The 14762-nt window shown below is 33.8% G+C and overlaps 1 protein-coding gene across 3 annotated transcripts in view; it reads right to left on the bottom strand.

The window, feature by feature from the left end:
* CNTN5 (contactin 5) overlaps positions 1-14762 on the bottom strand; it is a 1560624-nt gene that overhangs the window by 1035704 nt on the left and 510158 nt on the right. The window lies entirely within an intron of this gene.

Here is a 14762-nt window from a genome sequence, read left to right on the forward strand (position 1 = left end):
TTTATCCACAGAGCCACCTACAAATATCAAAGCTAAGGTAAAACACATCTCTGACCAATGAGCTTTCCATGCTGCAGACCAAAACAGCAAGTGAAACAGATATTTTACAACTCCACTCAGTGGAGGATCTTGATTAGAAAGAAAGTGAAAAACAAAATTTTGATTGAATTTGCCTACTTATTAGTGTGTGGAAAGTAGTATGTTGAAAGGATATCTGTAACTTAACTTCTTATTTGTGTTTCAAATGCTTTATTTTAAAATTGAGTCATTAATTCTTCTTTTAATATCCATATTTCAGAATAAAAATAAAAATACAGAATTTTAAGTTTCTGTTCAAACTCTCTAAGCAAAACATTCAATAATGCTGAACAAACTGAATTATCTCTTACCTTAAGGAACATGTTTTATTTTCCATTTTTGTTTACCACTTGTGAATTAAAGAGGTCACTTCATGCTATAGTTACGGGTATTTGGTTGGTTTGATTGCTTTTTACTGACTAATAAAGTCTCTTACATTGTTGAAAAATATGTGGTGCTGAACATCATTTTGGCATTTTAAATTTGCTTAATAGTATAAAGGCTGTAAATGATTTTATTTGTGTGTGGCTTCTTTTTTCTGTGCTTGCATACCAAATTGCCTCCTACTTCTGTCAGCAACCAGATTTTTCTAGACTTGACTGTTCAAGACTTTGATGGTGCTCCATAATCCATCACCTATTAATCAATCAATCTATACCTAACAGCCTACCTATCCAACTCTTCTTCTTTTATGTGAAACTCTGATTTCATTAGTGTAGAGTTGATGTGCCATGTAAAGTCCTTCTTTTATATAATGGTCAACTATTCTTTCATTTATAATCTCAGAGAGATGCCTGAGACACTGAAAGATCAAATGATTTACCCACAGTTGCAGATGTAGAATTTCTCGGTCAGCCAAGCTGACTGTGAGTTTATATCACACTGCCTCTATCTGTAGCCTATATATGTTATACATGCATAGGCATACTTCAGCATTCAAGAATTCATGATTCCATGTGTGAATATTCACTTTACCAACATAAAACAAAAATCTTTTGTGTTTGCCTAAGAGGCCTTCATGAGTGCCTGGTGGCCATTTTTCTCTTTATGACATAATATGCATACATTATTAGTAGTAGTAGTAGCACAAATTATTATTTTTAATTTTAGACCAATTTTGGATCTTCACCAATGTGGGTAATCACAATTCTGTGATTAATTTCTTCCACCAATGCATGTCAGCTCCTTCTCTGAAACTCACTATCTGAGACAGTTGCTCAAGGCACTACAAGGGACTTGCCCAAGACTGTTAGACAGTCAGTAGGTGTCAGAGGTGCTCTTCCTGACTCTGAGGCCAACTCTATAATCACTATACTATTTTTCTGCTTTATGGGCATATATTGATATATGTAGGAGGAGAGGGCGAGGAAAGGGGCCTTCTAGGCCCATGCCAATTGATTGCTTAATTGCACTACTAATTCATAACATCAGTGAAATCTATTTTAAATTAAAAATTGTTAAAATTCATGTTCAGATTCAGACAATATCTCTATATTTTCAATTATTTCCAACTACATAAAGTTTCCTTTTTCTAGAGCTTTAGCTTAGTTGTTTAGTTTCTCTTAAAAAATAAACAGCATACATAGTAGCATGAGGAAAAAAATTTTAAAAGTGGTCTCTTAGGAGTAAGGTAAAGTTAATATCAGAACTAATAGTTAGGCAAAACAAAGATAATTTTTTTTTCTACAATTCCTGTCCTAATGTGTATTTTTTTTGTGCTTTATTGGAGAGCAACATTTCTAATGTGATTCGGAGGCCATTTCTTTATTTGTTGTAACATAGACATATTAAACCTTTGTAATGAAATAGATGTTGCAACTCAGCATTAAAAATTCTTTGCAGAGGAATTGTATAATATAAAGCATAAACTAAAATATTTTTAATGTAATCTCCCCTTGTTTGCTGTCAACTTTAATTTTGCTCAACCCAAAACACTCACAAGTTGGTATTCAATAATACTAAACAGAGTACAATTTCCTTCTCTCTTGAGGAAAATGTTTCATTATCTACTTATACCCATCCTTTGTGGGAAAAGGACATTATTCCATATACAGGCAATGATTGAAAAAGCATGAAACTTCCCTAAAGTAATTTCAGCTAATTAAACACTCATTAAGAGAGAAATAGAAATGAGAATTTGCCTTAGAACTTGCTTAAGTAATTTTAATTTTTAATCATTTTGTACTCTCACTAATTAAGGGCTTTGACGGGTACCTATGGGCTATGTGCCTAGCACTCGGTATGTTCTCCTGTATGGTGTGTACACACTAACTTTCTAAGAAATGAAGGTCTATGAAGGTCTTCAGTATCTTTTCTTAGATACTTTTCCCCTAACTGCAATGGTTTTAAATATTTCAATAAGTTAATCATAAGATTCTATATTTTTCCTTTCAAATCCACAATAGTGGATTTGGTATTTTCTCTTTAGTAGCACAGTGACAAGGAGAAATACTCATCACATGTTTTCTCCCTACTTTTATCATTTGGTTGTATTATTTCAGTAGCCATGCTCAGATTACAGGTCTCTGCAGGGGGAGGAGGAGAGGGTGGTAAGAAAAAGAGCTATGTTTCCTTAAATCGAATACCACTATAGTTCAGCCAGTAAACCAGTCAGAGCTACCACAAAACATTGGTAGTGGGGTGCAAGTTGGTCCTCTCTTTCCTTGCTTCTTATTCTTCCTAATATCACTCGGAGAATTACACTTCTTCACAAGTCTGTGGTCTGAATTTGACTCAGTTGGTTTTTCATTGCCTACTGAATATTATACAAGTTCCTTTGCTAACCAATCAAAGCTCTTCGAAACCTAGCTACAATCTTTCCAAGAGTATTTCACATTACTCCTTTTTCTTGAACTTGATATTTTACCCAAGTTGGTTTAGATATTATCCTCTGTACTTATCCTGCTTTCCTCCATTTCAGGGTCTTTCCCTAATGGCAGTCATTTTTTACATCCTTAAATTTCTTAAGTTATTCTAAATGGATCTCCCCCTTACCTATTGTCTCACTTATATCATTCTTAGTTGGATATTTTACTTCCATTTCTAATTTTTAAAATCTCTGAGCAACATGGGCTGCATATGATTTCTTTTTATCTCCTTATTCTTAGCTCTTCACTTAGTAGATACTAAATGAATGCATAGAATATAAGGCCATATTTAGTGATTCTATTTTAAGGGATGCATAGTGGGGATCTTTTCCTTCCATATTTTCTATATAAGGAAATTTTTCAGGTTCCATCATACTGTTTCCTGGCTCCTGCAAAACTGGAATTATCATGTCCTTATTTAAACAGTTTAATGAACTCAATTCAACAGATGATAGTAGAAAATGTCAATTATTATTTAGCATATAATTCCTATCTCCTGGGGGTTTTGTGCTATTTTAAATCCACAATTCAAGTAATGATATAAATGGCTTCTGGGAAGAACTTGGTTTGATATATTCTGAGAGGGAATACAGAAAATCACTCTTGGAAGATTGTATAAATCAAGATAATAATTCTACTAGAATAACTTAAATCTAGATCATGAAATCAATAGCTTACCATATGGAACTGTACTCAATGCAAAATTACCGTAAGGGGTAGAGAGGTAAAGTGGTTGCCATTTAAAAGCAAAGAAAAAACAAGTTGACTTTATTATACAAAGCTCTTCACCATTAGATCCAGATCATCGCTATGTCATAATCGTGGTTTTCCCCTTTGCACCAAAGTGCAAACTTAGGTAAAGAGAAAGTGAAAGTCATATACTTCAAAAATCATCTCCCCTTCAAACAGAGCCAGGACCAAAAAACCAATTCTTCTACACAGAGTAATACTTTTTATCATTGGACTTTAAATCTGTATAAACCAAATTAATGATAATAGTTTTTATAGTAGCAAAGAACTAGAAGCAAAGTAAATGACCTTCACTAGGGGAATGGCTAAACAATTTTGGGTGCATCAATGAAATGGGATATTTTTGTGCTATAAGAAATAAGATGAATGTGAATATAAAGAATACCTATAAACACAGGAGGATTTATATGACCTGATGCAAAGTAAAATAAACAGCACCAGTAAAACAACATGTACAATAATGCAACAATGTGAATAGAAAGAAGGAAAAAAATAATTGAAACTAAATGATGAAAAACTATGATGATCAAGATTGAGCCAAATGAAGTTATATGAAAAGGCACCTTCCTCTCCCCCTACCATTTCTTTGCTGAAGTAAAACCTTGGGAGAGGAACATTCCATAGAATGTCAAACTTTTCCAATCTTTTTGTTAGGCTTAATAAATGTTTTTTTTTCCTTCTTGTAAAATTTTCTTTGTTAAAATAAATGGTTCTCTGGGAGAGTAGGAGAAATATAATGTCAAATGGGACATCATATGGGAAATGTGATGTCAAAACGACATTAATAAAATTCATTTTAAAACATAATGCTATTGATTTATTATTGAGATTCAATTATTCAAAGGACTTTTAAGAGTACTATTCTAAGGAATGTAATTTGCATTCTAGTTTCAGGTGAGATGCAATTTTCATTCTGAAATGGAAAGAGAAGTTTGCATGTAACATGATAAATGCAATGGTCATTTGCTTTATTTATTGAATTAATGAAAATGGTCTTTAAATAATCTTGCAGATTAATATTATTAACTGAGTATTATATCTTTTAAAATTGAAGAACTGACTTACAAAATGCTCATAATACTAAGAACTGGACAATTACCAAGACTTTCTGTAATTTACATTTTAATTTTGACATTTTCTATTTACAATTTAATGATAATTTTCATGCAGCCTGTGAACAATCACCTCATTCTACAGTAATGAAGAAAAGATTCAACCACTATTGTATATTTACCTCATTATAAAGTCTCCACTGAGTAATTTTCATGGAAAAACAATCTCAGAAATTTCTTTGAAATCTAAAAGCAATGCAAAATTAAATTAGTACAAACTACCAGAATTCAATTACCAAAAAAGAAAAAAAAACACATATGTAGAGGAATGTGACCTTCGGATAACCGAGCTAAACACTCAAAAAGAGATAAAAGTGAAGATACATTAAAAAAACTCCTAATTTGAATGAGTCAAAACCATCAGAGTTTGTGTGAATGAGAAAGACACTGCCTCATTTATTTATTTATTTATTAATGGCATGAAAGCAATTCCTCGACTCACCATGTCTCTTGAGAGTTTATTGACAAATGGACAAAACCTAGTGGTACACAGTATCACGTGTCCAAAAGAGTGTTAGTTGATATCGTCAATTGTCCAACTCTTAACATTATTTTAACATACTTTTACATATGATGAATTTTTTATGTGTTAAAGTATGTTCTTACATCAATAATGAATTTACGTGCCAGTTTCTCATAAATAACAAAAATACTTCATGCCTTTTATTAATGTCTCCTCAGTTTCTTTCCATATTTTGCTCCAGGAATTTTTTCTTGCTAAATTATTGAGATAGAGTTCTTCCCAGAGGTTTAGCTTTTCAGATAAACAAAAGTAATATTACCTTGATAAGACCTGACAGTAGTGGTGTTAAAAAAAGTAATAACTACTTTGAAAATTAAATTCTAGTTTGATTTCAAAAGTAATCAAACTTTCAGATTCAATTAAGAGGGGAGACCATACTGGTTAATGTGATTTTTATTAATTAAGAAATCATTAAGGAATAACTAAATGAAGTCCTGCATCATAAATTTCAGAAATAATTTCAATCTCTAATCATATTCTGTTCTTATTGCTTAGGGGTAAATTCCAGGTTTTGATTTACATCTTTGTGCATCTTGAAATTTCATATATTAGTCATTATCCTGTCTTCTTTTCAAATGTCCTTGTCTCTAATAGAATATGTATCACAGACACATTCTTTGTGTATAATAGTCATTTAAGTTCATAGAGTTCATGTCTATACAAGTCATTCATTCCTGAATTAAAGAGTACTGTACATATGCTTAATCAGAATACTTGTGCCTTAGCACAAAAGCCAATGGTCTGACCATATTTTCTTGGTTTGCTAAAGCAAGGGTTTCTTAACTATAAAAGTCATTCTAAAAAATTAATTGCCAGAAAGTGTTTTAAACTAATGGAGAGCTACAGCTCTGATAGTTGATCATGGTTAACAGACCACAGTCAAAGAGCAACCTGTAAGTAAAAATACCACCTGATATCAGAACACGAAAAACATTAAATCTCAATTACCTTAAGTGCTACTCTAGTACTTGAAAATGGAACTGAAGTTATCCTGACTTCATGAAGACTTTGGCAGTGGAGCAGGAGCTCTGGCAGATCCTACTAAACTGGAAAGTCTGAGTGTAGACCTGATAGTGGATAGTATATCTGTCTTCTGAAGACTAGCTTCACTAAGGTTGAAGATATTTTTCTCTAGATGCAAACTAACCATCTGTTTAATTATGTCCTCTAGAATTTTCCCAGGAATCAAAATCAAGCTTATTGGCTTATAGCTTGCTGATTGGATTCTCTACATTTCTACCCACTTTAAAAACAGGGTTCCAAAAAAAAGTGCTGCTACTCAGTCAAGAGAAATTTCCCATTTACCAAGTAATGATACTCTTTTTACCAGAGAGAGCTGAATTCTTTTGCATTTTAGTCTCAACCAAAGGCTAATTTAAAAAAAATGAACAACCCCCTCAAAAAGAGCTTATTACTGAAAAGGAAGTACTTGTAAAGTCAGGCCATCTGTATTTTAGGGGAAGAATGAGTCAAGATCTTTGTTCAAGAGAAACATCATATCCATCCATCCATATATATATATATATATATATATATATATATATATATATATATATATATATGTGTGTGTGTGTGTGTGTATATATATATATATGTATAATACTAATAGAGTTCAATGAGCTATAAAAAATTCCAAGCTTTAATGAACTTTATATGATCTTAATACATGGATCTTATTATATGGTATTTCATCTCAATGTCTACAGGGATATCTCCCACCTGCTCTCCAAAAGCATTTGTTGTAGGAACTACAGGGACTATTTAGTATTTAATGAAATGCTAATACTCTTCAGACTTTGCTTTGATTAGCTGAGGAAAAATGTTCCCACTTCCACAGTCCAGTTGCATTCCAGTATAGAAAAGCTCCTAGTCAAATGAAAGAAAATATCCTGAACTAGTCCTCCCCACTACCTCTTCTGCCAAATAGATTATTGGGCAGAGGAAAATACAGTTGACTTTTTACAACTTGAACTAATTTTGTCTAAATTGTTTAAAAGGGGCTAATGCCATCCCTAGATGCATTATTTACAGGAGTTTTGAAAGCATTAGGAAAACAGGCTTGGAGGAGTGCTGCATTTGCATCAAAGCACTGCTTTACTGCCACACAAAGAGCGCCTCTCTTGAAATGGAAATTGTTAATAAATCTCACACTCTATAGCTTTTACAGCAGCAAAAAGCTTTTTTGAGGGGAGGAGGGATCATTTTCCCTTGATGGAACAGTGCTCTCATTGTTCAGCCACAGCAAATGAAAGAATGACTAGGGAATCAGCAACATGCTGGTAATGTTTCAGATTGATGTGTTTTATCACCCGTGGAACTCTGGCAAAACCCTCCCGGTCCTTTTAAGACTATTTCTTGGAGGTTGAACTTCAAATTCTCTCTGTTATGTGAAAGGAATTAAAAGAGAATTTAAAGTCTGGGTGCATCAACCATGGCAGAGCCGTACCCAGCAGTCCTGACATCTGTGCAGCCCTTCTGTGTCCCTGGTAGATTCCCTGCCACTGTTGGAGACATGTCATTATCATCAAACAGCCTTCCATGTGGAAAAAGCCAAAGGAAGGCAGCTTCTGCCTTGTTAAGACAAGCATCTCCATACGCCATGCATTAAATATTACAGGAACTACAGAAAATTACAAGGATATTTGAAGCAAAAGAGTGTCCCCCCCCCCCCACAAACACACACCCCCAACATAACTGAGCAGAAATGTTATGTCAATTTACACTTTCAAGTCTAAAGCAAAATGTGTTCTTAGTCTTAAAAATATTGTCTATTAGCAAACGCATGCTATGTGCAATAGGCAAATGAAACTTCCTCCAATGGGCTGCTTTACCACCTGTGGTATAGCCTTTGTTTCATAGAAGTTGAGAACCACTACTCATATAAATCACACTTAGGTGACTTTCAGTTCTGCTTCCCTTTCTATATATTTTTTCCTCATGGCCAGAATGTTTGAACTGATCTCTCCATCGATAGAGAATGTCTATCTGTTGATGCTGCTTCTCCAAAATGCCACTGAAGACCAAACAAGGGGATACTGGATGAGATTCCATTTGTGCAGAAAATGTTCTTCTGAATAACGTCCAAGATATGCTACCTTTGCAGCATCTCATCCCTACGTAATGTTGAGAGTTAGCCTCATAATTGCTGGAAATGATTTTGGTGGGGAGAGAGACTGAATAAAGCTGAAGCTAAATAGCCAGGCAAAGGTTTTATGTCAAATGGCTTACTGTTCTCTGCTGTGTAAATTAGCTTTCTCATATGAATATTGCCTATGTGTTTCTTTTTTCTTTCTCCTTCTGGTGTCCAGCACCATTTCAAGTTCATAGCAGGTACTTAATTTATGCTTGCTGAACTGAATGATACATTCTATCACTAGTAAACTAATTTCTGAGAATTTTATATTTCACAGTTTTATCTGTCCTACAGAATTAGCCTGCTCAGCATAGAGGCAAAGACTCAGAAGACTAGCCTGTCATGAAAACATAAAAGCTATTTACTCATCATTTCTTCTGGTCTGTTGCTTTCTGTTGCTTTAGGGGCTTTAAATATTAAATTATGAAAAGTCACCACATCTTCCATTTTAAGCTGGGAATAGGAATAAGCAAAAGAAGGCCAAACCAATACATAAATTCATTGTTTTTCTTATTTGCACATTTCCCCTTTTTCCTGTCAAAGTGTTATATGACTAATAGTATATGATCTTGTGTGTACTCTGCACATAGTGTTTGTTTAAATAATGTCTGTCAAATACATGGATATGTAACTTCTGTCATATGGGTAGCTCTGGAGTCCTTGAAAAAGATAATGCCAAAAACCACATCAGTGACAGTGAAGGACTTACACATTGTTGTACTACCTCATAACTTTTCTAATCTACATTCTTGACACTAGTCTATGTTTTCTCCCCCTACCCCCTTTCACATTCTTAATTGTTCAGAATGTTATGCAGGCTCATATATGTCTGTGAGAATCCAAACTTCTAAAAACAAAATTCAAGAAAGTACAAAGTCTTTGAAATATATTTAATAAATAAACCACTAGCCTAGAAATGAAAACCTACAAATTCAATAGCTCAATAAATAAAACTTCTTGGAGAGATGGTATGCTATATAAAGAGTACTAGGAGTTGAAGATCTAGTCAAAGTATTTGCTCTTCTGCTTACTAACCATGATGCGTTGAGCAAGCAACTAAACTTTGCTCAGGTCCTCAGTTTCCTTGTTTGTCATATGAATACTAGAAGAGTTATATTACCTACCTTTCAGGGTTGCTATGAAAAAAAAAGCTTGATGCAAATATTAAAGCATAATAGAAATATGTTATCTTTCTCATGTCAAAGAGGATGAAGGATAAAGAATATTATTGTTACATATTATTTGGGTATGTAGCAACTCAACAGGACTTTTAGTTTATTACTCTCTCTAGTTTTTCTCTAAAATGGGAAAAATGAAGTGGGGAAAAGGCAGGAGAAATATTCTAAAGCAGATCAAGAAATCAAAATATAAACATCAGAAGGGAAAATCATGACAGGATTGGAGAAAGAAAAAATGTGCTCTGGGTCCTACTTGAAAATTCTACTTCTGTTCCCATTTCAACCTCTGCTTCTGTTTCCTTTTATTTTTCCCTCATGGGTAGAATACTTGAATTTATCTCCCCAGTGATGACCAGTTTCCATCTGTGAGTTTTTACTATTCTAAGTTGCCACTGAAGAGCAAATAAGGGGATACTGGATGGGATTATGTTTATGCAGAACAACACTTCTAAGTGAATACTATGATGTGCTAACTTTTCCTGCAGAATCTTTTCCCTATGCATGTTGAAAGTTGGACAGCCTCATAATTGCCAGAAAGTATTTGGATATAGTAGGGAAAAAGACTGAATAAATATGGAGACAAATAAAGACACAAGGGTTTTGCATCAAGAGATCTATTTTTTTTGAGAGGAAAAAAACCCAAACTATCTGAATGTTCTTCAGCTTATTGATGTCCTTAAAATGTAGCACCCAGAACAGAATTCTTCAAATATAGTATGGCCAAGGAAGAAAGAATGTATTAGAATTCTCAATCATCTTGTCTTAGACATGATTGCAAGGGACCTCAGATAAAATTTAGACTTATACCTGAAAAGAATCCATTTTATAACACACAAGACAAGGAAACAATTAAATAATCTTTCCAATTGGTTATAATAATATTGAAAATCATCACTGTTTTTCACTGTCAATTTTTAAAATTGCATCGTTATTTTTATTATTGTTTAAATTTTATTATATTTATTTATATATTTATCATATAAATGTGAGCCCAATAATAATAATAACTGTATTATACATATACATGTATATAAGACAATATATATATATATAAAGCATTTATATGATGCTTTATACTTTCAAAAATCATCTCATGTGACTGTCACAACTCTTTGAGGTAGACGTTATCAATATTATTAATTTCATTTTACAGGTACAGAGATCAAGGTCTAGAAAGGATAAGTAATGGGCAAATTCACAAAGCTAATTGATATGTTGGAAGAATTCAAACCCAGGTCTCACATGACTCCATGTTCAGCATTTTTTCTACTATGCTACAACACCTCATATTTTGTGGGTACTTTAAATAGTTTCAAATTTGCTATGTTGCATCTTTCTATAGTTTTTATTCATTTTGTATATTTCAGAATCTATGGTTTGTATTTTAATACATCACTTCCAAAAAGTTCTGAAATGATCATATCCCCTTCCACCGAAAGCAAAACCCTCTGAGAGGCTCTCAGGGAAGCTGTGACTTGCTCAAGCTAAAACTTTCTCTTGTTTTAAATAAATGTTTTAGTTTTCATGTGCTATAATTATTAAATCTTTTATTTAAATAGTGATTTTAAAAGCACACAGAAGAGAAAAATGCCAGGATTACTTATATATTCAAACATGATATTTAGGATCTATGATTACATTAGTGAATTCAGTAATATCAATATTTTGGGTGTCAGAGAAATTAAATCAACTTAATTCAGGTGATCATCACATATACTATTATGGGTAAGAACCCCTCAGAAGAAATGGAGTAGCCCTCATGGTCAATTAAAGGATGAGAAAAGCAGTACTTGGGTATAATCTCAAAATATGACAGAAAATATCTGTTGGAATCCAAGGTACACTATGCAATATTACAGTAATACAAGTCTATACACCAACCATTGATGCCAAAGAGGCCAAGTGAAGACCTACAAAATCCAGAAATAGAATCAAATAGGATATCACATTCATGAAATTATTAGAATAAAGTTGAAATAAAGATAAATAGGATTTTATTCTCGAGTACAAAATCTATATCTGTGTTATTTTCTCTGCAGAACACTTACTATAACAATTAATGGCAACTAAGATATGAATATGACTTCAAATCAATTCTGCTCAATGGAACTCTTTTCTGGTCTCTAAGAAACGTATTCATTTCCAGAGTTATGAGTTGAGGCCAATGCATGACTTTTACAAAACTGCCTACAAAGCACAGCAAAGAAATCAAGTCTTAGCTGACTGTTTTGGCACTCGCTAATCAACTAGGGTAAAATTTAAATATTGAGGCTGAGGAGCATTACACTATGGGAAAGCTCTTCATTAGGCCATCTTTCTAAGGAAACTTATACCTCTATTATTTGAGGTTGTTGCTTCCTTTATTGAGTTGATTTTGCTCCAGGCCAGATCCAGAAAGCAGCTCATTAGCAGCATATATTGTCTCTAATGCTTAGAGGAAAAGGATCCCCTAACAGACATCACTTTGTTGATAAATTACTGCCTGAAACAGTAGGAATTTTTAAAAATCACATCTTCCATTGGTCAATTACCAAAGGTGAAATGTCAGTGATATTGTGACTCATATTAGTCTTTCTACAGAGTTATGCTTGAGTTTCATGGTTCTGAGAGACCATTTATAAGCACCAAAAGAAGCAAATTGAGGAGAAGAAATTGCTACAGACCCAAATAAATTAGGTAGTTAACATATGTTAACTATATGTTTTTGATGATGATGATGATGATGATGATAATTATGATGATTCAAAAACTGATCAATTGGATCATCAGAGTATTTTGAAATTGTTAACAAAAATGATGAAATTGAAATTTGCAAGCAAATGAGATAGGAAATGAGAGCTAACCCTTTGGGTATAAATTCTCATAGAATGTGTAAATATGTGAATTGTGTCATTAACTTCCATCACTGTACAATGTACAATCATTTAATATTAAGTACATAAAATGATATTCCAAAATTTTATACATCAATAGTTAGATCAATTTATTATTCATAAAGCAATATTAAAATGCAATTTCTCAGCTAACTACTTATACGCTACATATACATTATGCTGTCTTCTCCCCCAAACAAATATTGCAGAATGGAGTACAAACTTCAACTCCCCTCACTATAGAAATACCCTTACTTATTGTTTGCCTTTGTAGATTTTAAAAGCCCCAGTAAGAGAAAAAATAAACATTTTATTGTGGGTCCCTAAAGGAAAGACCTCAGTATTACAAACAACAGACACTATTGATTACGCTTTAGGTAGCTGTATGGATTGGGGAATGGGGTATCATGTGTGCAAAATGTAGCTTGTTACATGTATTCCCAAACAAAGTTATAAATAACAAGCAGTAGCAGAAAAAGCAGCAAGCACTCAGGCTGAAAATGAAATCTGAAAACAATCTGACACCTAATGTCTGGTCCATTTACTTATAAATCACAATAGACATATTTCCTTGTTTTGATGTTGTATGTCTAGGTACACCTGAAACATCAATCAGCGAAAGAATCTCATTCATATAACCCTACATCAGAAACAAATTCTACATTTGAAATGTAAACAAGTGGAATTAAACAACCCTCCTTCACCTCCAGAAGGGCTGAACATACATGTCATTTTGATAACAAATCATCCCATTAACAAATATCCTGTTAAGAGAAGGAGTTTCGTAGGTAAGAGATGTAGTTTGGTCTATAAAACTCATATTTCCATTCCCACAAAATAAACCTACAAAAATAGAAACATGATGAGTCAGAGTGCCTCTCACCTCTTGGGGAGCTGCTAAACCAATTAGGCTAGTGGGGGCACGATGTTCCTGATCTCTAGTCTCTCCCCGAATATGTGATGGCTGTTTGAGTTTAAACATCACTGTAGCCCTAGAGGGGATTTGTTCTCCCTGGCAAAGGAGTGGAGAGGGAAAAGGCTAGCAAATACCTACAGGCATTCATCCTTCTATTACTGTGGCAACCATTTAAATCCTTAACAGAGTAGTTCCTTTGTAGGCTCACTAACTCATTTATGTTTCAGCCTCCTGTGGCTTTCAGTGGTTACCTCTATGCAGATGACTCCCAAATCTGCATTACTGCCCCCTCACCCTCATTTCTCCCCTGGGTTAGTTTTTTTTTTCCATCCCTAGATCTAAATATCTCCTTGTTGTTGATATTCTACTCAAGACTTAAAATAGATTCAACTTGTGAAAAATAGAACTGCCCTCTTTCTTTCCCCAGTATTTAAATCAAACCCTAAAAGTCATTAGGCTAGAGACTCTACCCTAATTGAGAGACAGAGAGAGAGAGACAGAGAGAGAGAGAGAGAGAGAGAGAGAGAGAGAGAGAGAGAGAGAGAGAGAGAGAAGAGAGAGAGAGAGAGAGAAAATGAGAATCTCCAAAGGTAATCTATTTGATTTGATTTTTAATTCCAAAATCTCTCTCTTCCACATCCCCACCTCCAACCATTGACAAAGATGGAAAAAGAAAATCCTGTACAAATATTTACAATCAAGAAAAATAAATTTCCCCATTAGCCATGTCAAAAAAAGTTCCTTCTGTACTCTAAAATCCGTCATCCCTCAGTTTGGAGATGAACAGATTATTTCATCATGAATCCTATGGAACTGGGTTTGGTTCTATTTTGTTAATCAAAGTTCTGAAGTCTTTCAAAGACCTCTTTACAATACTGCTGTTTTTGTATTTTTCACAAGGTCTTAAAGACACATCATTGACCAAAAGAATAAGGCCTTCTCCAATTATCCTCAAAATCAGTGCCTTCTCTGTGCTATTACTTCTAACCTACTTTCTTTATATCTTGTGTGCACAGTTATTTGCATGTTTTCTCCCCATTAGAATGTAAGTTATGTGAGAGCAGGGGCTGTTTTTGCCTTTCTTTGTATTCCTAGAACTTAGTACAGTGTGTGGGCAGAAAGTGAGTATTTAATAAATGTTTGTTGACTTGACTCTTATTGGAGGTACTCAAAGATATATAAGCAACTCTAAGAAGAAGTTATAGGAAGAAAGAGATGAAGCAGAGAATTAAGGTCAATGAACAGTCATAAGAAGCTGGAGACAGAAGACTGAGAAGGCTTTCAGTTGAAACAGATGACTTTAGCTGCTTTGCTGCGAACTTTCTGACAGGA

This window comes from Notamacropus eugenii, chromosome 5 (assembly GCF_028372415.1).
Source record: "Notamacropus eugenii isolate mMacEug1 chromosome 5, mMacEug1.pri_v2, whole genome shotgun sequence".
NCBI lineage: Eukaryota > Metazoa > Chordata > Mammalia > Diprotodontia > Macropodidae > Notamacropus > Notamacropus eugenii.